Source organism: Carcharhinus amblyrhynchos, chromosome 10 (genome assembly GCF_965287045.1).
Source record: "Carcharhinus amblyrhynchos chromosome 10, sCarAmb.v2.hapA, whole genome shotgun sequence".
Classification (NCBI taxonomy): Eukaryota; Metazoa; Chordata; class Chondrichthyes; order Carcharhiniformes; family Carcharhinidae; genus Carcharhinus; species Carcharhinus amblyrhynchos.
The window spans coordinates 104,846,082-104,873,705 of record NC_137333.1 but is presented as its reverse complement, the minus strand read 5'-3'; the positions used below and the strand labels follow the sequence as shown (position 1 = coordinate 104,873,705).

The 27,624-nt window shown below is 47.9% G+C and overlaps 1 protein-coding gene across 4 annotated transcripts in view; it reads left to right on the top strand.

The window, feature by feature from the left end:
* arrb1 (arrestin, beta 1) overlaps positions 1 to 27,624 on the top strand; it is a 106,920-nt gene that overhangs the window by 1,177 nt on the left and 78,119 nt on the right. The window lies entirely within an intron of this gene.

Here is a 27,624-nt window from a genome sequence, read left to right as displayed (position 1 = left end):
CCCCCACCGCCCCCTCATCCCCTCCTCTCCCCCCCCACCGCCCCCTCATCCCCTCCTCTCCCCCCCCACCGCCCCCTCATCCCCTCCTCTCCCCCCCCACCGCCCCCTCATCCCCTCCTCTCCCCCCCCACCGCCCCCTCATCCCCTCCTCTCCCCCCCACCGCCCCCTCATCCCCTCCTCTCCCCCCCCACCACCCCCTCATCCCCTCCTCTCCCCCCCCACCACCCCCTCATCCCCTCCTCTCCCCCCCACCACCCCCTCATCCCCTCCTCTCCACTCCTACTGCCTCCCCATTCCCTCCTCTCCACCCCCACCGCCCCCCATTCCCTCCTCTCCACCCCCACCGCCCCCCATTCCCTCCTCTCCACCCCCACCGCCCCCCATTCCCTCCTCTCCCTCCCACCACCCCCCCATTCCCTCCTCTCCCTCCCACCACCCCCCCATTCCCTCCTCTCCCCCCCACCACCCCCTCATCCCCTCCTCTCCACTCCTACTGCCCCCCATTCCCTCCTCTCCACCCCCACCGCCCCCCATTCCCTCCTCTCCCTCCCACCGCCCCCTCATCCCCTCCTCTCCACCCCCACCGCCCCCCATTCCCTCCTCTTCTCCCTCCCACCACCCCCTCATCCCCTCCTCTCCACTCCTACTGCCCCCCCATTCCCTCCTCTCCACTCCTACTGCCCCCCCATTCCCTCCTCTCCACCCCCACCGCCCCCCATTCCCTCCTCTTCTCCCTCCCACCACCCCCTCATCCCCTCCTCTCCACTCCTACTGCCCCCCATCCCCTCCTCTCCACTCCTACTGCCCCCCCATTCCCTCCTCTCCACCCCCACCGCCCCCCCATTCCCTCCTCTCCCTTACATTTCCCCAATCCAAAAATTCTAAATGAGTCAAATCACTTCCTTTCTTGGGGCTTTCTGACCAAGAACTTAAAGGGACTGTCAGAGGAACAAGAGGAGGCCATTCAGCCCCTTGAGCCTAACCCGACACTCGAAAGGATCATGCTAATCCCAACTCCATCAACCTGCTTTGCCTCCACATCCTTGTTGTACCCTTGGGTAGCACCAGTCTATTGATCCTGGATTTAAGATGATTAATCAAGCTAAAAGCTACTGCCTCGTGCAGAGAGGATTCCATATGGTGGCACGGTGGTTAGCACTGCTGCCTCACAGCACCAGGGACCCGGGTTCGATTCCAGCCTCGGGTCACTGTCTGTGTGGGGAATCTGCACCTTCTCCCTGTATCTGTGTGGGTTTCCATGGTTGCTCCGGTTTCCTCCCACAGTCTGAAAGATGAGTAGGTTAGGTGGATTGGCCAGGCTAAATTGCTCCTCACTTTCCAAAGATGTACAAGTTAGGTTAATTGGCTATGGTAAATTGCCCCTTAGTGTCAGGGGGATTAGCAGGATAAATGTGCGGTGTTAAGAGGATAGGGTCTGGGTAGGATTGTTGTTGGTGTAGTCTTGATGGGCCGAATGGCCTCCTTCTGCACTGTAAACATTGTATGATTTTGACTACCCCCTGTGCGGAGAAACTTTTCCTGATCCCCTCTCCTGAATAGACTGGCTGAGATTCTGAGATTTATGCCCTCTTGTCCCAGACTGCCTCACATCACCGGATGAGGTTCGTTCAATCAATTCCGTCCAAATTGTTTTTAAAAAATCATAATCAAACCATGCCTTAACCTTCCATGTTGCAGGGAGTATAGGGTCCAGTCCAATCTTCCTTATAATCTCACCCTTGGAGCCCTGATAACATTCTGGGATCGCCCCCGCTGGGAAAAGTACAGACGAGATACCTTCTCGTAGCTGGGAGCGGTATCACCCTAGTTGCCGACTGCAGTGACATACACAGGAAGAGTGTTTCTTATCTGTGCTGTTTCGAATGAGGAGGAGAATCACCAATAACTTCCAAAAGGGAGCTGGGTACATACTTAAAAATAAGTGAAAACCTTCTAGAATGGTGGGGAGAGACAACTGGAGATGTGAGACTGGAGACGCTGGGATTACTCTCCTTGTGGTCATAGTGTTACAGTGTGGAAAGAGGCCCTTCGGCCCATCGTCTCTATGCCAACCTCTGACTAGAGGGCACAGCCTCAAGATAAGGGGGGGGGGCAGTTTAGAACAGAGTTGAGGGGGAATTTCTTCACTCAAAGGGTGGTGAATCTCTGGAATTCTCTGCCCGTTGAAGTGGTGGAGGCTGCCTCGCTAAATATTTTTAAGACGCGGGTTGATGGGTTTTTGATAAGAGAGGGGATTAAGGGTTATGGGGAGAGGGCGGGAATGTGGAACTGAGACATGACAGATCAGCCATGATCTTATTGAATGGCGGGGCAGGCTCGAAGGGCTAGATGGCCTACTCCTGCTCCTATTTCTTATGTTCTTATAGAACATAAGAAATAGGAGCAGGAGTAGGCCATCTAGCCCCTCGAGCCTGCCCCGCCATTCAATAAGATCATGGCTGATCTGTTGTGGCTCAGTTCCACTTTCCCGCCCTCTCCCCATAACCCTTAATCCCCTCTCTTATCAAGAACCCATCAACCCGCTTCTTAAAAATATTTAGCGAGGCAGCCTCCACCACTTCAACGGGCAGAGAATTCCAGAGATTCACCACCCTTTGAGTGAAGAAGTTCCTCCTCAACTCCGTTCTAAACCGCCTCCCCTTTATCTTGAGGCTGTGCCCCCTAGTCCTACTGTCATTAAAGGAGTTCTATGAGGATGTGTCTAGGGCAGTGGATAGAGGAGAGCCGGTGGATGTGGTCTTTCTGGATTTTCAGAAGGCGTTTGACAAGGTACCTCACAAGAGGTTATTGCAGAAGGTCAGGGGACATGGAGTTGGGGGTAGGGTGTTAGCGTGGATAGAGGATTGGTTGTCAAATAGGAGGCAGAGAGTGGGGGTCAATGGGTGCTATTCGGATTGGCGGTTGGTGACTAGTGGGGTGCCCCAGGGGTCGGTGCTGGGGCCTCAGCTATTTACCATTTATATAGATGATCTGGAGGAGGGAACCGAGTGCAGGGTGTCGAAATTTGCTGATGACACCAAGATTGGGGGAAAGGCAAATTGTGCGGAGGGTGTGGAGAGTCTGCAGAAGGATCTAGATAGGCTGGGCGAATGGGCCAGGAAATGGCAAATGGAATTTAATGTTGGCAAGTGTGAGGTGGTCCACTTTGGTAGGAAGAATGGTAGGAAGGACTATTACTTACGTGGCGAAAAACTGCAGCAGGCGACGGTGCAGAGGGACCTCGGGGTCCTTGTGCATGAGTCGCAAAAACCCAGCTTGCAGGTGCAGCAGGTGGTCAGGAAGGCGAATGGGATGCTGGCCTTCATAGCGAGGGGGATTGAATATAAAAGTAGGGAGGTCTTGCTGCAGCTGTATAGGGCATTGGTGAGGCCGCAGCTGGAGTACTGTGTGCAGTTTTGGGCGCCGCACCTGCGCAAGGATATTTTGGCCCTGGAGGGAGTGCAGAGGAGGTTTACTAGGCTGATACCGGAGTTGAGGGGATTGAGCTATGAGGAGAGGCTGAATAAACTGGGCTTGTACTCGTTAGAGTTTAGAAGAATGAGGGGAGATCTCATTGAGACGTATAAGATGATGAATGGGATGGATAGGATAGAGGTGGAGAGACTCTTCCCGTTCTTGTGTTCTTAAGTACCTATCTATCCTTTAAAAGGTATCTGGATGAGCACTTCAAATATAATATTCAAGAATATGGGAAGTGCAGGAAAATGGGATTAGCCTTTCGTGGTAGCTATTATCGGTGTAGACTCAATGGAGCAAAGGGCCTTTTCCATGTTGGATGAACCTATGACTCTATTCGAATCCCATTTTCCAGCACTTGGTCAATATGCTTTGGCATTTCCAGTGCTTATCTAAATGCTTCTTCAATGCTGTGAGAGTTCCCACCTCCACCACCCACCCCTTCAGGCACTGAGTTCCAGATTCCCTCTGGCTGAAAACATTTTTCCTTAAATTCCCTTTAAATCTCTTGCCCCTTACCTTTAATCTCTGCTCCTGGTTATTGACCCCTCTACTATGTAAATTTACGATTTACATCGATGATTTGGAGTCGGAGACCAAGTGTAGTGCATCAAAATTCACAGATGACGCCGAGATGAGTGGCAGAGCAAAGTGTGCAGAGGATGCTGAAAGTCTGCAGAGGGATATAGATAGTCTAAGTGAGTGGGCGAGGGTCTGGCAGATGGAGTACAATGTTAATAAATGTGAGGTCATCCATTTTGGTCAGAATAACAGCAAAATGGATTAATATTTGAAGGATAAAAAATTGCAGTATGCTGATGTGCAGAGGGACCTGGGTGTCCTTGTGCATGAATCACAAAATGTTGGTTTGCAGGCACAGCAGGTAATTAAGAAGGTAAATGGAATTTTGTCCTTCATTGCAGGGGGATGGAGTTTAAAAACAGCGACGTTATGTTGCAGCTGTATAAGGTGCTGGTGAGGCCACACCTGGAGTACTGTGTACAGTTTTGGTCTCCTTACTTGAGAAAGGACATACTGGCACTGGAGGGGGTGCAGAGGAGATTCATTAGGTTGATTCCAGAGTTGAGAGGGTTGGCTTATGAGGAGAGACTGAGTAGACTGGGGCTATACTCATTGGAATTCAGAAGAATGAGGGGAGATCTTATAGAAACATATAAGATTATGAAGGGAATAGATAAGATAGAAGCAGGGAAGTTGTTTCCACTGGCGGGTGAAACTAGAACTAGGGGGCATAGCCTCAAAATAAGTGGGAGCAGATTTAGGACTGAGTTGAGGAGTAACTTCTTCACTAAAACGTTGTGAATCTGTGCAACTCCCTACCCAGTGTAGTAGTTGAGGCTAATCTCAATTGCTTTACTGGGCAGGGAAATCCACAGGTCTTACAGAGGTCTATAAAATAAGGAGGGGCATAGATCAGCTAGATACTTTCCCAATGATAAAGGGAGTCTAAAACTAGAGGGCATAGGTTTAAGGTGAGAGGGGAGAGATACAAAAGGGTCCACAGGGGCAATATTTTCACACGGAGGGAAATTTTTTTCACAGAGGGCGGCGAGTGTCTGGAACAAGCTGCCAGAGGTAGTAGTAGAGGAGGCAGGCATGATTTTGAATTTTAAAAAGCATTTAGACAGTTACGTGAGTAAGATGAGTGTAGAGGGATATGGATCAAGCAAGGGCAATTGGAACGAGCTTAGGGGTTTATTAAAAAAGGGTGGCATGAACAAGTTGGGCCAAAGACCTGTTTCCATGCTGTAAACCTTTATGACTATGACTCATTGGATGTTTTTAAAGCGAGGACAGATAAATTTTTGAACAGTAAAGGAATTAAGGGTGAGCAGGCGGGTAAGTGGAGCTGAGTCCACGTAAAGATCAGCCATGATCTTATTGAATGGCAGAGAAAAGGTTCTAAGGGCCAAATGGCTGCTAGTTCTTATGTTCTTGTGTTCTTATATTCTTATGTACTAAGGGGAAATGTTCCTTCTTATCTGTCCTATCTATGTCCCTCACAATTTGGTACACCTCAATTGGAGCAGAGAAGGTTAAGGGGAGATTTAATGGAGGAATTGAAATTTATGCGGGATTTTTGACGGAGCACATCAGAAGAAACTGTATCCAGTGGCAACAGGGGCTGATAGCCAGAGGGGACACAGATCGAAGAGAATCCATTAAAAAACAGAGGACGAGATTAAGTGACAAGTTGTTGTGATCTGGAAGGCACAGCCTGAAAGGACAATGGAAGTAGATTCAACAGGAGCTTTCCAAAGAGAATTGGGTAAATACTTGAAGAAAAACAAGGAAAAGTAGTGCTACGGGGAAAGTTAAAGAGTGAGTGGGACTATTTGGATGGCTCTTTCTGAGAGTGGGGGCAGTTGTGATGGGCAGAATGGCCTTCTTTCATGAACAAAGTCTCCACTCCAGTCCTCGCTGTGAGGTGAGGTCAATCATAACCAAACTGATGACTTTTCAGGGCGGTTCAGACTTTCTGACGTGTTAACCTGGGGGAACATTGGCACATCAGGAATGGAGGAGGCCATTCAGCCCATCAACCCCGTTCTGCTACTCATCTTAGATCATGGCTGATCCATATCTAATCTCCATCCACCTTCATTGTTATAGATGCTCATGCGGTACAGAACGAGGCCATTCAGCCCATCGGGTTAGTGCTGTCTCATTGTACAGTAATCCTGTCAGTCCCATTCCCCTTGCCCTAACCCCGTAACTCTGTCAGTTTATTTCTCTCAAGAGCCCATCCACTGAAATCATTCATTGTCTCCACTTGCCCCCCCATCCTGCCTCGTGGGCAGCGAGTTCCAGCTCATTCCCACTCGCTGTGTAAAAACATTCTCCCTCACATTCCCCCTGTATCTCTCCCTCAAAACATTAAACCTGTCTCTTATCACATGAAGAGAAGGTGATGGCCCAGTGGTATTATTGCTAGACTATTAATCCAGAAACTCAGCTAATATTCTGGGGACCCGGGTTCGAATCCTGCCACGGCAGATGGTGGAATTTGAATTCAATTAAAAAAAAATCTACCAATAGCCATGAAACCATTGCCAGAAAAACACATCTAGTTCACTGATGCTCTTTAGGGAAGGAAAGCTGACATCCTTACTGTTTTTTAACAGAATCTTACAGTGCAGAAAGAGGCCATTCAGCCCATTGAGTCTGCACCAACCACAATCCCATCCAGACCCTATCCCCCATAACCCCATGTATTTACTCTAGCTAGACACCCCCGACACTAAAAGGCAATTGAGCTCGGCCAATCCACCTAACCCACACATCAGTGAGGAAACCGGAGCACCTGGAGGAAACCCACACAGACACGGGGAGAATGTGCAAACTCCACACAGACAGTGACCCAAGCCGGGAATCAAACCCGGGTCACGCGGAGTTCCTCCTCCCTCCCCACCAAACCTCTCATTAAACAATGCCATTCACCTGTCTTTCTTAACACTATAATTAACACCCTTGTTCCCAAAGGGTTTCATAACCCATACCCTGCCCTCACAAAGCAAACGTCTGTCAAGCTTAGTTTGGAAGTTTTCAGTTACATCCCAGCCTCAGCCTCTGGGGGAGAGACTTCCACATTTCCATTTGACTTGTTTTGATTTATTATTGTCACATGTATTAAGATGCAGTGAAAAGTATTGTTTTCTTGCGCGCTAAACAGACAAAGCATAGGAAATGAGAGAGTGCAGAATGTAGTGTTATAGTCATAGCGAGGGTGTAGAGAAAGATCAACTTAATGCGAGGTAGGACCATTCAAAAGTCTGACAGCAGCAGGGAAGAAGCTGTTCTTGACTCGGTCGGTACGCGACCTTGGACCTTTGTATCTTTTTCCCAACAGAAGAAGATGGAAGAGAGAATGTCCGGGGTGCGTGGGGTCCTTAATTATGCTGGCTGCTTTGCCAAGGCAGCAGGAAGAGTAGACAGAGTCAATTGATGGGAGGCTGGTTTGCGTGATGGATTTAGCTTTGTTCACAACCTTTTGTAGTTTCTTGCAGTCTTGGGCAGAGCAGGAGCCCATACCAAACTGTGATATAACCAGAAAGAATGCTTTTTATGGTGCGTCTGTAAAAGTTGGTGAGAGTCGTAGCTGACACGCCAAATTTCCATAGCCCTCTGTGTGAGGTAGTGCTCTCTGACGTCACCCCATACAGCTCTCACTTTCAGGCTGTTCTGTTCCCCCGCCTTGCAGAGAAAATAGTTTTGTTTCTCCATTTAACCATTCAGATTCTGTAATGCCTCAGTTCGATCACCCCCTTAATCTCCTAAAGTTCAGGCGTGCTATGGGTTCTATGAAGACGAGACTGAGCAACCTGTCCTCGGAGTTAGAATAGAAATTGGCAAGGCCATGGGGCAAGAGTGGCAGTCATTGGATAGCTCGTTCAAAGAGCCAGCACAGTCACGCTGGGCTGAATAGCCTCATCCTGGGCTTGACGAGTGGATGATTCAGACAACCAGTCAGTACTCATCTTGTAAAGGGCCGTGTGGGAAAGATTTTCTGAATTCCAGTACGAGTCCAGACTGACTTGGAGTGTTGTTGATCAAACAAGTGCTGAGGTAAGAGGCGGTTACCCATCAGAGGGAGTTTTTCTTCTCTTTGTTACATTTAGTGAATAACAAGCTGAGATATTCCCAGCCCTACGTAATCCTGAATCAAAGGCATCGATTCTTGGCAGAGTGTCATGTGTTGATCAGAATGCACAGGAACCATCTGCTACACATAAAGCAACATCTGTTTCTGTCGTAATGGAATGGGTCTTTCCAAAAAGCCAATGGACTTCTTCCCTTTAAACCTTTTCTTAACGACATAGATATCCTTGTCTGGTCACGGAAATCATCCTTTCTTTCTCCCTTTCTTTCCTTCTCCCTTTCTTTCCTTCTCCCTTTCTTTCCTTCTCCCTTTCTTTCCTTCTCCCTTTCTTTCCTTCTCCCTTTCTTTCCTTCTCCCTTTCTTTCCTTCTCCCTTTCTTTCCTTCTCCCTTTCTTTCCTTCTCCCTTTCTTTCCTTCTCCCTTTCTTTCCTTCTCCCTTTCTTTCCTTCTCCCTTTCTTTCCTTCTCCCTTTCTTTCCTTCTCCCTTTCTTTCCTTCTCCCTTTCTTTCCTTCTCCCTTTCTTTCCTTCTCCCTTTCTTTCCTTCTCCCTTTCTTTCCTTCTCCCTTTCTTTCCTTCTCCCTTTCTTTCCTTCTCCCTTTCTTTCCTTCTCCCTTTCTTTCCTTCTCCCTTTCTTTCCTTCTCCCTTTCTTTCCTTCTCCCTTTCTTTCCTTCTCCCTTTCTGTCTCTTTTTTTTCTTTTTCTTTGTTTTTTTTATCTTTCTCTAGATCCTTCGCTTTTTCTTTCTCACCTCCATTCTCTCTCGCCTCCTTTCTCTCTCTTTCTTCCCTTTTCTTACCACCCACCCCTCCCCATTTTCACTCTCTCTTTTGCCATTTCTCACTGTCTTTCTATTCCGAGGACACTGACAATCTCTGGTATCTCTGTGTATGTTAGGTTGGATGATGAGTAAAACTGGAACTAGGGGGCATGGCCTCGAAATAAGGGAGGGCAAATTTAGGACTGAGTTGAGGAGGAACTTCTTCACACAAAGGGTTGTGAATCTGTGGAATTCCCTGCCCAGTGAAGCAGTTGAGGCTCCCTCATTGAATGTTTTTAAGGCAAGGAGAGATAAATTTTTGAACAGTAAAGGAATTAAGGGTTATGGTGATCGGGCGGGTAAGTGGAACTGAGTCCACAAAAAGATCAGCCATGACCTTATTGAATGGTGGAATAGGCTCAAGGGGCCAAATGGCCAACTCCTGCTCCTCGTTCTTATGTTCTACTTTTAGACTCTGGTCCCTTTGCAATAAATGCCAACATGAGAAATTGGGTAAACTGGGGTTGTTCTCCCTGGAAAGACTGAGAATGAGGGGAGACCTAATAGAGGTGTATAAAATTATGAGGCATATGGATAGGGTGAACAGTGGGAAGCTTCTTCCCAGGCCAGAGGTGACAAACACGAGGGGTCACAGGTTCAAGGTGAGAGGGGGGCGAGATTTAACTCAGATATCAGAGGGACGTATTTTACACAGAGGTTGGTGGAGGCCTGGAATGCACTGCCAAGCAAAGTGGTGGAGGCGGACACGCTGGGATTGTTTAAGACTTATCTAGATAGTCACATGAGCAGACTGGGAATGGAGGGATACAGAAGAATGGTCTAATTGGACCAATGAGCGGCGCAGGCTTAGAGGGCCGAAGGGCCTGTTTCCTGTGCTGTATTGTTCTTTGTTCTTTGTATCCCTCAGCAGAATTTCACTCTAGCTGAGGAACTGGAACGGATTTGCTTTGTCCTCAGTTACGTCTCTCTGTTGCGCCTTTATGTGTGATAACTCCATAGGACCATGGTTCTGAACAAATCCCCATCACATTGAGAGGTTGCCACGTACCTTCTAGGGAATCCTGGATGTGAACTGGTTGTCCTAGTTGTAAACTTGGCAATTCTATACCTGCGTTTTTAGTGTGCACATTTTCTCTTGCAGATTTAGAATCTGTTCTCTAGTTTCTAAGAGAGTAGGTAAATTGATGCACCTTAGCCTGCCAAACATGAGCTTTGCGGTGGTGGAATAGTTGCACTTAAAATTGTCGCTCTCAGTTGTAACATCACAATGTGTATTGTTGCTTGGTCTGTCTACGTTCAGAATTAGGGATTGCACAGTACAAATAATCCGTTTAGCTTGGCCACTGGGGGGTAAGAACCCCCCCACTGGGGGGGGGGGGGGTTCACTAGGCTGATACCAGAGATGAGGAGGTTGGACTATGAAGAGAGACTAAATAGACTGGGTCTGTACTCGTTGGAGTTTAGAAGGATGAGGGGGGATCTTCTAGACACGTATAAGATAATGAAGGGGATGGATAGGGTAGAGGTAGAGAGATTCTTCCCACTTAGAAAGGATAGCAGGACTAGAGGACGCAGCCTCAAAATAAGGGGGTGGGGACAGTTTAGATCAGAGTTGAGGAGGAACTTTTTCACTCAAAGGGTGGTGAATCTCTGGAATTCTCTGCCCGTTGAAGTGGTGGAGGCTACCTCGCTAAATATATTTAAGTCACGGGTAGATGGGTTTCTGATAGACAGGGGAATTAAGGGTTATGGGGAGAAAGCGGGAAAATGGAACTGATCCACTTCAGATCAGCCATGATCTTATTGAATGGCGGGGCAGGCTCGAGGGGCTAGATGGTCTACTCCTGCTCCTATTTCTTATGTTCTTAAGAAGTAGTGTGATTGGGACTTCACTTCTCGCATATACCTCGAAATGTCTTACCGATAAATTGAGGACTGTAATTCATAATGATCTCTCAAAGCGTACCAAATAAACTGAAAATAGCACTGAGAATGTGTGCAGTATTTGTGCCTGATGTATTGTGCGATTGTTGAATAATGGGACATTGGTAATGTAGGAGCGGATGAGGATGAAGTCAGTACCCTTGACATAAAACTTTTTGCTTGTGATTATAGACTGAGGATGGGCAGGACCTTGCATGGAATCAATGGTTCTTTGTGCTGACTTGACGTGTGACCCTGACATGCCTCACACCTCTTGATGATGACTTCAGTGTCATTGTTTATACCCAATAGATAGACCTGTGGCAGTGAGTCCCACGTTCTCCCCGACTCCCCGTGGGAGCGAGTCCCACATTCTCCCCCGCTCCCCGTGGGAGTGAGTCCCACATTCTCCCCACTCCCCGTGGGAGCGAGTCCCACATTCTCCCCACTCCCCGTGGGAGCGAGTCCCACATTCTCCCCACTCCCCGTGGGAGCGAGTCCCACATTCTCCCCACTCCCCGTGGGAGCGAGTCCCACGTTCTCCCCACTCCCCGTGGGAGCGAGTCCCACGTTCTCCCCACTCCCCGTGGGAGCGAGTCCCACGTTCTCCCCACTCCCCGTGGGAGCGAGTCCCACATTCTCCCCACTCCCCGTGGGAGCGAGTCCCACGTTCTCCCCACTCCCCGTGGGAGCGAGTCCCACGTTCTCCCCCACTCTCTGGATAGTTTCTCTTGAACTCTTAGTTGGATTGGTCAGTGACTATCTTATTACAATGAATCCTCACAAATGGAAACATCTTCTCCAATCTACCCTGTCAGATCCCGGTATAATCTGGAAAAACACTGTCTGGACATCGCTCAGTCTATTCAGTCTTCCCTCACTCCTTGCCCTCTATCTGTGTTTTACAATCACTTGTTTCTTCAATGATTACCACTGGCTAGTTATCACATCATCTATCTCCGCCTGTCACTGCCTATTCGCCTCTCAGTCCCATTTCCTGGTACTTCTCAGTGTGACTGACCCCGGAGATTAGATTCTCAATCTTACTGCTCCTGGAGGCTGGGTGTTATTCAATCTAATCTACTCTGCAAATTAATATTCCTCCCAGCCATCTATGTCAGGCACTCACAGGTCCATTATGTTGACAACAACATCAACCTGCATTTATATGGTGCCTGTGTTGTATTAAACCACCTCAAGCAGCTTCATTGGGTTGTTATCACACATAATCTGATATCAGGCTGCGTGAACAGTGGAATTTTCTCGTCCCACCTGCCACAGGTTTCCAGCCTGGGGGTGGGCGCAGCCAGTAAGTCCGGCCCATTCGGTCAGAGGCCTTAAAGCTTGGTCAAAGAGGTCGGGTTTAAGATGAGCCGTCACAGGGGTAACTGAGGTAGCGAGGTGAGGAGACATTAGGAGGGATTTCCAGCAATCAGGGCCCAGAGATCTTGCTGCAACTGTACAGGGTACTGGTGAGGCCGCAGCTGGAGGACTGTGTGCAGTTTTGGTCCCCTTATTTGCGAAAGGATATATTGGCCTTGGAGGGAGTACAGAGAAGGTTCACTAGGCTGATACTAGAGATGAGGGGGTTAGCCTATGAGGAGAGATTAAATAGACTGGGCCTGTACTCGTTAGAGTTTAGAAGGATGAGGGGGGATCTTATAGAGATGTATAAGATAATGAAGGGGATGGATAGGGTAGAGGTAGAGAGATTCTTTCCACTTAGAAAGGATAGCAGGACTAGAGGGCACAGCCTCAAGATAAGGGGGGGGGACAGTTTAGAACAGAGTTGAGGAGGAACTTCTTCACTCAAAGGGTGGTGAATCTCTGGAATTCTCTGCCCGTTGAAGTGGTGGAGGCTGCCTCGCTGAATATATTTAAGTCACAGTTAGATAGGTTTCTGATAGACAGGGGAATTAAGGGTTATGGGGAGAAAGCGGGAAAGTGGAACTGATCCACTTCAGATCAGCCATGATCTTATTGAATGGCGGGGCAGGCTCGAAGGGCTAGATGGCCGACTCCTGCTCCTATTTCTTATGTTCAGAGATTGAAAGGCAGTGGAGTGATTAAAATCAGAGATGCCCAAGATGCCAGAACTGGAGGAGCGCGGATATCTTCGAGAGTTGTGCTGACTGAAGGAGTTTATAAAGATCGGGAGGCGCACAAGATTGTGGAGGGGATTTTTCTTTACTCTTTTCACAGGGCTTGGGGATTGTTGCCTCGCTCAGCACTGTTATTGCCCATCCCTAAGTGCCCCTCGAGAAGGAGGTGGTGAGCTGCCTTCTTGAACTGCCACAGTCCGTGTGGTGTAGGTGCACCCACAGTGCAGTTAGGGAGGGTTTTAAGGGAGGCGAGTGGTATCGTTGCTGGACTATTAATCCAGAAACTCAACGAATGTTCTGGGGACCCAGGTTCGAATCCCGCCACAGCAGATGGCGGAATTTGAATTCAATAAAAAAAATCTGGAATTAAGAATCTACTGAAGACCATTGTCGATTGTCGGAAAAACCCATCTGGGCCACTAATGTCCTTTAGGGAAGGAAATCTGCTGTCTTTACCTGGTCTGGCCTACATGTGACTCTAGAGCCACAGCAATGTGGTTGACCCTTAATTGCCCTCCAAGGGCAGCGAGGGATGGGCAAATAAATGTGACCAACGAGCGACACCCATGTCCCACGAATGAATTTGGACCCAGCGACAGTGAAGGAACAGCAATATATTTCCAAGTCAGAATGGTGAGTGTCTTGGAAAGGAAACTTGCAGTGGTGGTGTTCCCACGTATCTGCTGCTCTTCTCCTGAGAACCACAGAATCCCTACAGTTCAGAAGGAGGCCATTCGGCCCATCGAGCCTGTACCGTCTCTTTGAAACAACGCCCCATCCAAGCCCTCTCCTTTGCTCGTGAACATTTACCCCGATAATCCATCCAACCTACACATTTTGGGACACTAAGGGGCCAGTTAGCATGGCCAATCCATCTAACCTGTTCATCTTTGGAGTGTGGAAGGAAACTCAGGATAGAATCATAGAACCCTACAGTGTAGAAAGAGGCCCTTCGGCCCATCGAGTTTGCACAGAACACAATCCTACCCAGACCCTACCCCATATCCCTACATATTATACCCACTAATCCCTCTAACCTACACATCCCTGGACACTAAGGGGCAATTTCTTAGTATGGCCAATCAACCTAACCCGCACATCTTTGGACTGTGGGAGGAAACCGGAGGAAACCCACGCAGACACGAGGAGAATGCGCAAACTCCGCACAGACAGTGACCCGAGCCAGGAATTGAACCCAGGACCCTGGCGCTGTGAAGCAGCAGTGCTAACCACTGTGCTACCATGCTGCCCCTCGGAGGAAACACACAGAGACATGAGGAGAATGTATGGACTCCACGTGGACAGTCACCCAAGGCTGGAATCGAACCAGGATCCCTGGCGCTGTGAGGCAGTCAAGGCCCTAGGTTTGCAAGTTGCTGTCTGAGGAAATAAGAATGAAAAGTAGGATGAGAATTTGAGGCCCCACAGGCTGTGGGAGCTGGATGAAGACAGGATGAAGCAGGGAGCAAAATTTTATTTATGATTATTGCTGGCAATAATTAAATTTACCCTTTGAACAAAAGCTTGTAATTAGTTTTGTCAGGAAGTTCTAAACACATTACAATCTCACACTTACTGTACTGGGCTGAGTCAAATTTCAAATGTGTGATTTCCACTCCAACTTTTTAATAACTTTCCATCTAATATTTCCCACTTGATAACCCACATGTTCTTGCAATAATTACCTTGCTCCTTTATCAATAATTTAATAAGCAATTTTCCCGTTAACTGGTTCACTTTCCCATCACTGTTACATAGTTACTGAGAGTTTTACCTTACAAATATGAATGGATGGAGGCCATTCAGTCCCTTGGGACTGTTCCACCATTCAATGTGATAATGGATGTATCTCCATAAGCCCTGACAAAAATCTATCAGTCTCAGTTTGGAAATTTATTGATTCGAAATCTCAACGGGATTTTAGGGGTTAGAGAGTGTTCCAGATTTCCGCTGCACTTTCTGCTGCACTTTGGCCTCACGGAGACTCCGTGATGAATCTAAAATGATGGACAGATCCCAGATCCAGTGGTCCCACCCCATGCCCAGTACCGAGTTCAAACATATCCCACTTTTGCCACAGCTAGGGCTTTATCCTGTGCTGTTGGGATTGCCTATATTTAGATAAGACATAAATGCTCGTGAGGATGGATTGTACAACTCTCAATCTGTCAAGTTGTTGGATGGTCAGTCTTTTCAAAATTTAAAGCAAAACTGCCTACCTCTGTCTGTGGGAATGAGAAAAGAACTGTTCTAACTAGCTGTTTGTCGATATAACCTGAAATGCTATCACTGAAGTATTATTATTTCTAGACTGCTTTTCACAACCTATAGTTATGACAGTAGGGTGCTGTAAATTCACAGTTTGATTGACAACTAAAATAAGTTGTTAAAGGATTAGCTGTCTTTCATGTGGGGGACATTATAAATCCAAATGCTTATTTTTATAAGAAATTAAGTGCTAAAGGAAATTCAAATGTATTGGACGGGTTTCATGAATAGAGTGTTTTTTTTTCCATAAAATGAAGTTTGTCTTTTATATACATGGTGAAATGTATATTTAGAATTATATTTCATTTCAGCATGGTTCCTGAAGTTTGTCCATGGTGAGTACTGAGAGTTGGTATGGGAGGGTTTAAGAGCAAAAGGTGGTGAGTGAGGCCATATATTGGCATATAATGGCATTGGGAATGGGTGGTGAATAATAGGGTGTAAGGTGTGAGGTATAGATAGCCTAGTGTTTAAGAAAATGAAACCATTGTCCCTGTTGCTGCCTCTAATCGGCGTCCAGAGGGGATGGGCCACAGTTGATCCCCTGTGAAATCCTAGCTCAGCGCATCTGCCTCAGGAGTGGAAATCCTGACCCAAGACTGGAATTGAACCTGGGTCTCTGATGCTGTGCTAAGCACTGTGCCATCGTGAGGGGCCCCCCTCTATAATGGTGGCTCGGTGGCTGTGACCATGCTTTAATTCAAATTCGTTACAGTTGCTGAGGAGGGCATTTTACTATCAAAGACTCCCCACCCCACCTACCCCTCCCCCACCCCACCTTCCCCTCCTCCCACCTCACCTCCCCTCCCCCCACCCCACCTTCCCCTCCTCCCACCTCACCTCCCCCCCCCCAACACCCCACCTCCCCTCCCCCCACCCCACCTTCCCCTCCTCCCACCTCACCTCCCCTCCTCCCACCCCACCTTCCCCTCCTCCCACCTCACCTCCCCCCCAACACCCCTCCTCCCCTCCCCCCACCCCACCTTCCCCCTCCGCCCCACCCCGCCTTCCCCCTCCTCGGACCCACTTTCAATAAACATTGAATAATTAATGATAATATAACAGACTGACAGCAGGAATGAAAACAACAAACATTCACAATCTCTCTGATCTATCGCTATTTTGTTAGATTAATATTCTATACAAACAGTAATTGCCTTCTGTCCTTTCTAACCATCCAGGGAGCGGCTCTCTCCCGACCTAACCTACCCAGGTCACAAACTAATTCCATTTGATCCAGCAATTCAACTTTTCGAACCGTTATAGAGGAAATATACAATAAATGGCAGAACCCTTAGGAATACCGATAGGCAGAGGGATCTGGGTGTACAGGTACACAGGTCACTGTAAGTGGCAATGCAGGTGGAGAAGGTAGTCAAGAAGGCATACAGCATGCTTGCCTTCATCAGCCGGGGTACTGAGTTTAAAAATTGACTGGTGATATTGCAGCTTTATAGAACCTTAGTGAGGCCGCACTTGGAATATAGTGTTCAATTCTGATCGCCACATGACCAGAAGGATGTGGAGGCTTTGGAGAGGGTACAGAAAAGATTTACCAGGATGTTGCCTGGTATGGAGGGCATTAGCTATGAGGAGAGGCCGGAGAAACTTGGTTTGCTCTCACTGGAATGACAGAGGTTGAGGGGCGACCTGATGGAAGTCTATAAGATTATAAGGGGCATGGACAGAGTGGATAGTCAGAAGCTTTTTCCCAGGGTGGAAGAGTCAATTACTAGGGGGCACAGGTTTAAGGTGTGAGGGGCGAGGTTTAAAAGAGATGTACGAGGCAAGTTTTTTACACAGAGGGTGGTGGCTGCCTAGAACTCGCTGTGGGCGGAGGTAGTGGAAGCAGATATGCTAGTGAGTTTTAAGGGGTGTCTTGACAAATACATGAATAGAGGGATATGGATCTGGGAGGGGTAGAGGGTTTTAGTTCAGACGGGCTGCAGGGTCGGTGCAGGCTTGGAGGGCTGAAGGGCCTGTTCCTGTGCTGTAATTTTCTTTGATCTTTGGCCTTGGAGGTAGAGGGATTCTACCCGCTTAGAAAGGATAGCAGGACTAGAGGGCACAGCCTCAAGATAAGGGGGGGGGGGCGGGCGGGGGGCGGTTTAGATCAGAGTTGAGGAGGAACTTCTTCACTCAAAGGGTGGTGAATCTCTGGAATTCTCTGCCCGTTGAAGTGGTGGAGGCTGCCTCGCTAAATATATTTAAGTCACGGGTAGATAGATTTCTGACAGACAAGGGAATTAAGGGTTATGGGGAGAAAGCGGGAAAGTGGAACTGATCCACTTCAGATCAGCCATGATCTTATTGAATGGCAGGGCAGGCTCGAAGGGCTAGACGGCCGACTCCTGCTCCTATTTCTTATGTTCTTATGTGTAGGCTTATATTAACACTGCAATGAAGTTATTGTGAAATTCCCCTAGTTGCCGCACTCCGGCTCCTGTTTGGGTACACTGAGGGAGAATTTAGCACGGCCAATGCATCCGACCAGCACGTCTTGCGGAGTGTGGGAGAAAACTGGAACCTGGAGGAAACCCATGCAGACATGGGGAGAACGTGCAAACTCCATACAGAGAGTCACCCAATGGGAATTGAACCCAGATCCCTGGCGCTGTTAGCCAGCATTGCTTAACCACTGTGCCACCATGCTGCTATTAGAGGTTGTGAGTTTGGAAGGTGTTGTTGAAGGAGCCTTGGTGAGTTGCTGCAGTGCATCTTGTAGTTGTTTGATGATTTGCTCGTGTCTAATTGCCCCGAGAAAGTGGAGGTGAGTCACCTTCCTGAATACTGTGGGTTAAGCCACTTCAGAGGGCAGTTAGCAGTCAGTGATGCGAAAAACCTGGTACACGGTAGCATAGTGGTTAGCACTGCTGCTTCACAGCTCCAGGGACCTGGGTTCGATACCCAGCTTGCATCACTGTCTGTGTGGAGTTTGCACATTCTCCCTGTGTCTGCGTGGGTTTCCTCTGGATGCTCCGGTTTCCTCCCACAGTCCAGAGATGTGCGGGTTAGGTTAACTGGCCATGCTAAATTGCCCCTAAATGTCCTGGGTTACATAGGTTAGAGGGATTAGCGAGTAACGTGTAAGGATATGGGGATAGGGCGGTGCAGACTCGATGGGCCGAATGGCCTCTTTTTTTCACTGTAGGATTTCTATGACAAACACGGGCCAATCGAACAGAGCCTGGGAAATTCCTCTCGGCACTGTGATATGTGAATCTGGTAACTGATGTATGTGCTTGATTGGTTAAGCTTGGGTGTGGACTCAGAGTAAAGTAAACAACCACTGCAGAAGCGACTGGAAACTGTGCTGTAAACATGAGTGCAGACATTTTGAGATTGCAGAGATATTTTAAAACTAGTAAAAAGCTAGTAAACTAGGGGAGGAAAAAAAAACCAGAGGGCGTGGGTTAAGGGTGAAGGGGGAAAAGTTTAAAGGGAATATTAGGGGGGGGATTCTTCACGCAGGGAGTGGTGGGAGTGTGGAATGAGCTGCCGGATAAAGTGGTAAATGCGGGGTCACTTTTAACATTTAAGAAAAACTTGGATGGGTTCATGGATGAGAGGGGTCTGGGGGGATGTGGTCCAAGTGCAGGTCGGTGGGACTGGACAAAAAATGGCTCGGCACAGACAAGAGGGGCCAAAAGGCCTGTTTCTGAGCTGTAATTTTCGATGGTTTCTCAACCTATAACTCAGTTAGAAACCAGTATCAAATCAGTATAGCTCCTAAATATATAAAATATAAAAAGCGCCGGTGAATATACAACACCCAGGCCAGTTGGTCGTTGGACTAATACTTGCCTCATGTATGAGGTGACCTCAGGCTGAGACAGGAACAGGTCCAGCTCTGTTTCACTCAAAGGAATTTAGCATAAACTTGTTGATCGCCCGAGTTGCCAGGTGATTAGGAGGCCATTCCATTACCATTGTGTGAAATGACGGAGAAGCTGGTAAACGGTGCACTAACTAGACTTTGGGGCATTTATTGTCAAACAAAGCCGCTACGTAACAATGGATGGATCCTTTAGAATGCACAGGTAATCTGATGAAAAACTGAAATCTTTACCTCAATGTCTAAATACTCACAGAGTCCAGTCTTTGGGGTAGGCTAACTGTCAGCAAACCACAAGCTGAAGTATCGTAGAATCCTACAGTGCAGGAGGAGGCCATTCAGCCCATCAAGTCTGTACTGACCACAATCCCACCCCTATCCCTGTTAGCCCACGTTTTTACCCCACTAATCCCCCTGACACTAAGGGGCAATTTAACATGGACAATCCACCTAACCTGCACATCTTTGGACTGTGGGAGGAAACCAGAGCGCCCGGAGGAAACCCACCCAGACACGGGGAGAATGTGCAAACGCCACACAGACAGTCACCCAAGCCGGGAATCGAACCCGGGCCCCTGGCGTGAGACGGCAGTGCTAACCACCATGCCAGCTGAGTGACAGTAGAGGGAGGATGTGCATTTAAATAGCACCTTGCGTAACCTCAGGCCATTGGTGTGAAGCTTGTACCCACAAATAGCAATGTGATAATGATCAAGTGATCTGCTCCAGTGTGATGTTCTTGAGTGCTGAATTTTTTTCCCTTTGGTCAGGACGCTGGGGAGAACTCCCCCTGCTCTCCTCCGCAACAGTGGCCATGTCATCTTTTACCTCCAGCTGAGTTTGCAGAGCAGACAGGGTGTCGGGGATGAAGGGTCACTTGCTGGGACTGTCTTCAAGCTTTTAGGTGCCCAGATCACCAACAACCTGTCCTGGTCTCCCCCCATGCCGACACTATAGTTAAAAAAGAAGACTAAGGAAATTTGGCATGTCAGTTACCAACTTTTACAGATGCACCATAGAGAGCATTCTTTCTGGTTGTATCACAGCTTGGTATGGGCTCCTGCTCTGCCCAAGACCGCAAGGAACTACAAGAGGTCGTGAATGTAGCCCAATCCATCACTCAAACCAGCCTCCCGTCCATTGACTCTGTCTACACTTCCCGCTGCCTCGGCAATGCAGCCGGCATAATCAAGGACCCCACGCACCCCGGACATTCTCTCTTCCACCTTCTTCCTTCGGGAAAAAGATACAAAAGCATGAGGTCACGTACCAACAGACTTGAGAACAGCTTCTTCCCTGGTGCTGTCAGACTTTTGAATGGACCTACCTCGCATTCAGTTGATCTTTCTCTACAACCTAGCTATGACTGTAACACTACATTCTGCACTCTCTCGTACCCTTCTCTCTGAACGGTATGCTTTGTCTGTATAGCGCAAGAAACAATACTTTTTACTGTATGTTAATACATGTGCCAATAATAAATCCAATCAAATCAAATCAAAAGATCTGAGTTCACACCAGTGCAGTGGAGCATTGCTAACAGGAGTTGATATCATCGTTTAATTTGGGTATTCCTGGCTCAGGTCTCTTTGTGTTAATTAGATTTCTGCAGTCCCGGTGGGCTCAGTTGCTGCTCTGAGTCATTACTCTTAATAATGTCACTTGTGTCAGAGAAATACTGAAAAATATCCAAAAGCACGTCAAACTGGATCCCACTGCGCTCAGTGTGTTAACCTGAGCCCTGGCGGTCAGACTGCCTCTTATCCTTTGTTCTTTTACAGAATCACTGGCCCATTTACTACCCATCCCTAATTGCCCCTTGAGAAGGTGGTGGTGAAATGCCTTCTTGAACCTGCTACAGTCCCTGTGGTGTAGGTACACCCACAGAGCGGTTAGGGGAGGGAGTTCCCAGGGTTTTGACCCAGCGACAGTGAAGGAACGGCCGATATATTTCCAAGCCAGGATGGTGAGTGGTTTGGAGGGGAACCTCCGTGTTCCCATGTGTCTGCCGCCCTTGTCCTTCTAGATGGAAAAGAAGCCCCCTGGTGTTGAGACTCCTGCTTTCAAAGGGGGAGAATTTCTCTTTCAAAGGAGTCCCCTAAAGGGTATGATGGTGGCACAGTGGTTAGCACTGCTGCCATGGGTTTGAATTTATGGGGCATTGGCATCAGTATGGGGGTAGGTGGGACCTGTTTGGGCGGGATGGGGTCGGTCTGAACCGTGCTGGGACCAGACTCCTGGCGAATCGTGTAAATAGAACTGTAGACAGGGCTTTAAACTAATTGCGGGGGGGGGGAGGGTGCGAGGGTAGGTGACATTACGGGGTCTAAAGTTAAGGAGACGGTTCAGGTAAGGGAAGAGGCCGAGGATGTCCCAATAACAAAGGGAGTAGGGGACGTGAGTATGGTTGGTGGCGTTCTGGCAAATAGGGTCCAGGTGAAGGCTGAGATGAAGGCGTTTTATCTGAATGCACGAAGCATTCAGAATAAAGAATAGAAGTTTATAAAATGTTGAGAGGAATAGATAGGGTGGCTTCTCAGAGGCTATTTCCCCGGGTTGAAATGGTCGCTACGAGAGGACACAGATTTAAGGTGCGGGGAGGCAAGTACAGAAGCGATGTTAGGGGTAAGTTTTTCACTCAGAGGGTGGTGAGTGAGTGGAATCGGCTGCCGTCAGTGGTGGTGGAGGCGAACTCGCTGGGGTCTTTTAAAAGACTTCTGGATGAGTATATGGGATTTAATGGGATTGGGGATTATAGATAGGTCTATGGATTGGTAGGTGTTGTTGTGATCAGCGCAACTCGTGGGCCGAAGGGCCTGTTTGTGCTGTAGTGTTCTATGTTCTAAAGTGGATGAGCTGGTGGCGCAGATCAGCACAAATGGATATGATCTGGTGGCCATTACAGAGACGTGGCTGCAAGGTGACAGGGACTGGGAGCTGAATGTCCAGGGGTATCAAGTGTTTAGGAAGGATAGGCGGGAGGAAAAAGGGGGGGCGTAGCTCTGCTGATTAAGGATAGCATCAGGGTGGTAGCAAGGGATGATATAGGAACCAAAGAGCAGAACGTGGAATCGTTGTGGATGGAGATTAGGAACAGCAAAGGGAGGAAGACGCTGGTGGATGTCGTCTATAGGCCCCCGAATAATGATCTGGAGGTGGGGCGGGCTGTTAACGCACAAATAAGTGCGGCGTGCAGGAATGGGACGGCCATAATTATGGGAGATTTCAATCTACATATTGATTGGTCAACCCATGTTGGACGAGGTGGGCTCGAGGAGGAGTTCTTGGAATGCTGCCGGGATAGTTTCCTGGAACAGTGTGTGTTGGAGCCGACGAGGGAGCGAGCTATCTTGGATCTGGTGTTATGTAATGAGGCGGGTAGAATTAGGGACCTTGCGGTGAAGGATCCTCTTGGAGAGAGTGATCATTGTATGGTGGAGTTTCTGGTGCAGATGGAGGAGGAGAAAGTGGGTTCCCGGACACGCGTCCTTTGTTTGAATAGAGGGGAGTATGGTAGGATGAGAGAAGAATTGGCGAATGTTGACTGGGGGAGTGCGTTGGAAGGTAGGTCTGCTGAGGAGCAGTGGAGGATCTTTAAGGAGATCTTTCTTGGTGCTCAGCAGAAATTTATTCCGATGGTTAAAAAGGACAGTAGGAAGAGAGGTAATAAGCCGTGGATAACGAAGGAGGTGAAGGAAAGTGTTAAATTAAAAGCGGAGGCGTTTAGAGTAGCTAAGAGTAGTGGGCAAGAAGAGGATTGGGAGAGGTTTAAATGTCAACAAAGATTGACAAAGAAGTTGATAAAGAAGGGTAGGATAAACTATGAAGCTGGGCTAGCGCTTAATATAAAAAAGGATAGCAAGAGTTTTTATAAATATATAAAAAGGAAGAGGCTGGCTAGGGTGAACGTTGATTGGTGGATTGGCCATGCTGAATTGACCCGAGTGTCAGGGGGATTAGCAGGGTAAATATGTGGGTTTCCAGGAATAGGGACAGGGTGCGATTGTGCTTGGTATGGACTTGATGGGCTGAATGGCCTCCTTCTGTACTGTAGGGAGTCTATGAATTCCTCTTTTAAAGAGGTTCCAAGGAAGAATCTCTCTTTCGCAGGCGTCTCTGATGAGGAGACACCCTTTTTAAAATCTCAGTCGAGGTTTTCTTTTGCATTGGATGTCTGCCACAGAAAGTATTAATCAGTTAGCTTATTTTTCAATTGCCTGCAATGATTAACTCCTGGAAACTAGACAGTAACATCATCTGAGGGAAAATGCATATTTATTAAATCTCTCTTCAAGCTAATTGTTGCAATAATCCATCATTGATAGTGGAGATCTGGAAAGGTTCAGTAAGAATTAATTTCTCACCATATTAGGCTGTGAGTAAACAGATATTTTGTCTCAGTTTTAAAGGAATGCTCTGGATTGGAGATTAACCCTTCATGTACCAGAGACAGCTTTGTCTAAGACTCAGTATACTTTGATTCGGTCTATAATACAACCATAACCATTTCACAATCCTAATCTCACATAAACAAGCCTCTTTCTCTCTCTCTCTCCTTCCCTCTATGTCTGTCTCACTCATTCTCCCTCCCCCTGTTTTTTCTCTCCCTCTCTCTTTCTCAATCTGTCACTCTCTGTCTGTTTCTTATTTCCTTCTCCTTTGCAATCTGGGTTTTGTTCTTTTTTTCTCCCATTGTCTTCTTCTTTTCTCTCTGTTTTTCTCTCTTGTTCATTTTTCCTTTCTGTCAACTCTTTCTTGCTTTCTCTCTCTCTCTAACTCCACTGCGCCCCATGTGTCCTCTCTCTCTCACACTCTCTTTTCTTTTATCATTGTCCTACCTTTTTTAGAAATATGCATCTTGGCATCAAGAGGTAGAGAATCTGCTGAACTGGTGTGATGACAGTAATCTCTCCCTGAATGTCAACAAAACAAAAGAAATAGTCATCGACTTCAGGAAGCATAGAGGAGAACGTGCCCCTGTCTACATAGAACATAGAACACTACAGCACAGACAGGCCCACAAGTTGCGCCGATCATATCCATACCTACCAAGCCGTAGAACTATCTGTAACTCCCAATCCCATTAAATCCCATATACTCATCCAGGAGTCTTTTAAAAGACCCCAGCGAGTTCGCCTCTACCACCACTGACGGCAGCTGATTCCACTCACTCACCACCCTCTGACTGAAAAACTTAGCCCTGACATCTCCTCTGTACCTGCTCCCCAACACCTTAAACCTGTGTCCTCTCGTAGTGACCAGTTCAGCCCTGGAAATAGCCTCCGAGAATCCACCCTATCTATCCCTCTCGACATTTTATAAACCTCTATCAGGTCGCCTCTCAACCTTTGTCTCTCCAGGGAGAAGAGACCTAGCTCCCTCAACCTATCCTCACAAAGCATGCCTCCCAATCGAGGCAACATCCTTGTAAATCTCCTCTGCACCCTTTGCTGATGACACCAAGATTGGGGGAACGGCAAATTGTGTGGAGGGTGTGGAGAGTCTACAGAAGGATCTAGATAGGCCGGGCGAATGGGCCAGGAAATGGCAAATGGAATTTAATGTTGGCAAGTGTGAGTGTGAGGTGGTCCACTTTGGTAGGAAGAATGGTAGGAAGGACTATTACTTACGGGGCGAAAAACTGCAGCAGGCGACGGTGCAGAGGGACCTCGGGGTCCTTGTGCATGAGTCGCAAAAACCCAGCTTGCAGGTGCAGCAGGTGGTCAGGAAGGCGAATGGGATGCTGGCCTTCATAGCGAGGGGGATTGAACGTAAAAGTAGGGAGGTCTTGCTGCAGCTGTATAGGGCATTGGTGAGGCTGCAGCTGGAGTACTGTGTGCAGTTTTGGGCACTGCACCTGCGCAAAGATATTTTGGCCTTGGAGGGAGTGCAGAGGAGGTTTACTAGGCTGATAGCGGAGTTGAGGGGGTTGAGCTATGAGGAGAGGCTGAATAAACTAGGCTTGTACTCGTTACAGTTTAGAAGAATGAGGGGAGATCTCATTGAGACGTATAAGATGATGAATGGGATGGATAGGATAGAGGTGGAAAGACTCTTCCCGCTCAAAAAAGACAGTAGGACTAGGGGGCACAGCCTCAAGATAAAAGGGGGACGGTTTAGAACGGAGTTGAGGAGGAACTTCTTCACTCAAAGGGTGGTGAATCTCTGGAATTCTCTGCCCGTTGAAGTGGTGGGGGCTGCCTCGCTAAATATTTTTAAGACGCGGGTTGATGGGTTTTTGATAGGAGAGGGGATTAAGGGTTATGGGGAGAGGGCGGGAAAGTGGAACTGAGCAGCGACAGATCAGCCATGATCTTATTGAATGGCGGGGCAGGCTCGAAGGGCTGGATGGCCTACTCCTGCTCCTATTTCTTGTGTTCTTATGTTCTCTCAATAGCTTCCACATCCTTCCTGTAGTGAGGCGACCAGAACTGCACACAGTACTCCAAGTACTGTGGAACAAAGTAGAAATGGTCGAGAGCTTCAGGTTTTTAGGTGTCCAGATCACCAACAATCTGCCCTGGTCCCCCCCATGCCGACACTATAGTTAAGAAAGCCCACCAATGCCTCTACTTTCTTGGAAGGACTAAGGAAATACTGAAGTTGTTCTGAGGAATTGTGCGTCTCTACTTTCCCAGAAGACTAAGGAAATTTGGCATGTCGACTACAACTCTCACCAACTTTTACAGATGCACCATAGAAAGCATTCTTTCTGGTTGTATCACAGCTTGGTCTGGGCTCCTGCTCTGCCCAAGACCACAAGGAACTACAAAGCATTGCGAATGAAGCCCAGTCCATCATTCAAACCAGCTTCCCATCCACTGATTCCATCTACACTTCCCACTGCCTTGGAGAAGCAGCCAACATAATTAAGGACCCCACACATCCCGGACATTCCCTCTCCCATCTTCGGGTAAAAGATACAAAAGTCTGAGGACACGTACCAACTGACTCAAGAACAGCTTCTTCCCTGCTGCTGTCAGACTTCTGAATGGACCTACTTTGCATTAAGTTGATCTTTCTCTACACCTGAGCCATGACTGTAACACAACATTCTGCACTCTCTCGTTTCCTTCTCTATGTACAGTACCTTTCTTTCTGTTTTCCATGGCAATGTTTCGACCAATCACAACTGATTTGCTAATGAATCAGCACCTTTTTCTCACGCAGTATAAGTTGGTGCTCCCTTTGAAATTTGATATTCTTGCACAAGTCCTGATGAGTACAAGGTGAAAAACTTTGACAGTGTGTCTCTTTTTTTGGTTAATAGAACATTACAGCGCAGAACAGGCCCTTCGGCCCACGATGTTGCGCCGACCAATTAAAAAAACAATGACCCTCTAACCTAAACCAATCCCTTTCCATCCATAAACCTATCCACGGATCTCTTAAACGCCCCCAAACTAGGCGCATTTACAACTGCAGCAGGCAGGGCATTCCAATCCCTCACCACCATCTGGGTAAAGAACCTACCTCTGACATCCATCCTAATATCCCTTAGGCGACATTAGTGAATCTGATGGAGTTTTGTGACACTCGAGAACTTTGTGTTCACTTTTACTCTGGTCAGATTTTCTCTTTCCAGAGTTTATTTGAAACTGTATATGAATTCTCAGGGAACCATAGTAAGATTTAAACTGACATTCTCTGGGTTTTTAATCCAGTAAAGTAACGAAGACACTGCAGCCAGTAATAATGACCTGACAATCACCCCGGTCTGCTACCTCATGTGGGCATAACATTCCCGCAGCAGAATGTTTTCGGACATCCAGAGGTGCTAAAAGGCACTTTGGAAAAGTAGCTCTTCTTTTCAGTTTAGACCAGCACCAGGCACGCCTAAAAATGAGGTGTCAGCCTGGATAAAGCTACAAGTCTGGTCTACGTACACGATAAACAGCATTAGCAGCAAAGAGCTTGGCAATCACACGACCAATGGATCAGGTCTGAGCTCTGTTGTCCTGCCACATCCACGTGTGATGGTGATGGGCGATTAAACAACTCACTGGAGGAGGTTCCACAAATATCCCCCATCCTCAATGATGGAGGAGCCCAGCACATTATGCTTTCGCAACAACCTTCAGCCAGAAGGGGATGATCCATCTCAGCCTCCTCCAGTGGTCCCCAGCGTCTCAGGTGCCAGTCTCCAGCCAGTTCGATTCACCCCATGTGATATCAAGGAACAGTTGGAGGTTGGATATTGCAGAGGCAATGGGACCCAATAACATTCTGGCAATAGCATTCAAAACGGTGTGCTCCAGAACCTGCTGCTCCCCTAGCCTAGCTCTTCCAATACAGCTACAACACTGGCATCTACCCAACAAGGGTGGGATATTGCTCAGGTATATCCTGCTCACAAGAAACAGGACAAATCCAACCTGGCCGAAAGGGGCGGCACGGCAGCACTGCCAGGGACCTGGGTTCGATTCCCGGCTGGGGTCGCTCTCTGTGTGGAATTTGTACATTTTCCCTGTGGCTGTGTGGGTTGCTCTGGTTTCCCCTCACATTCCAAAGATGTGTAGGTTAGGTGGATCGGTCCTGCTAAATTGCCCTTTAGTGTTGGGCGGACTAGCGAGGGTAAATGCATGAGATTACGGGGATAGGGCCTGGGTGGGATTGTG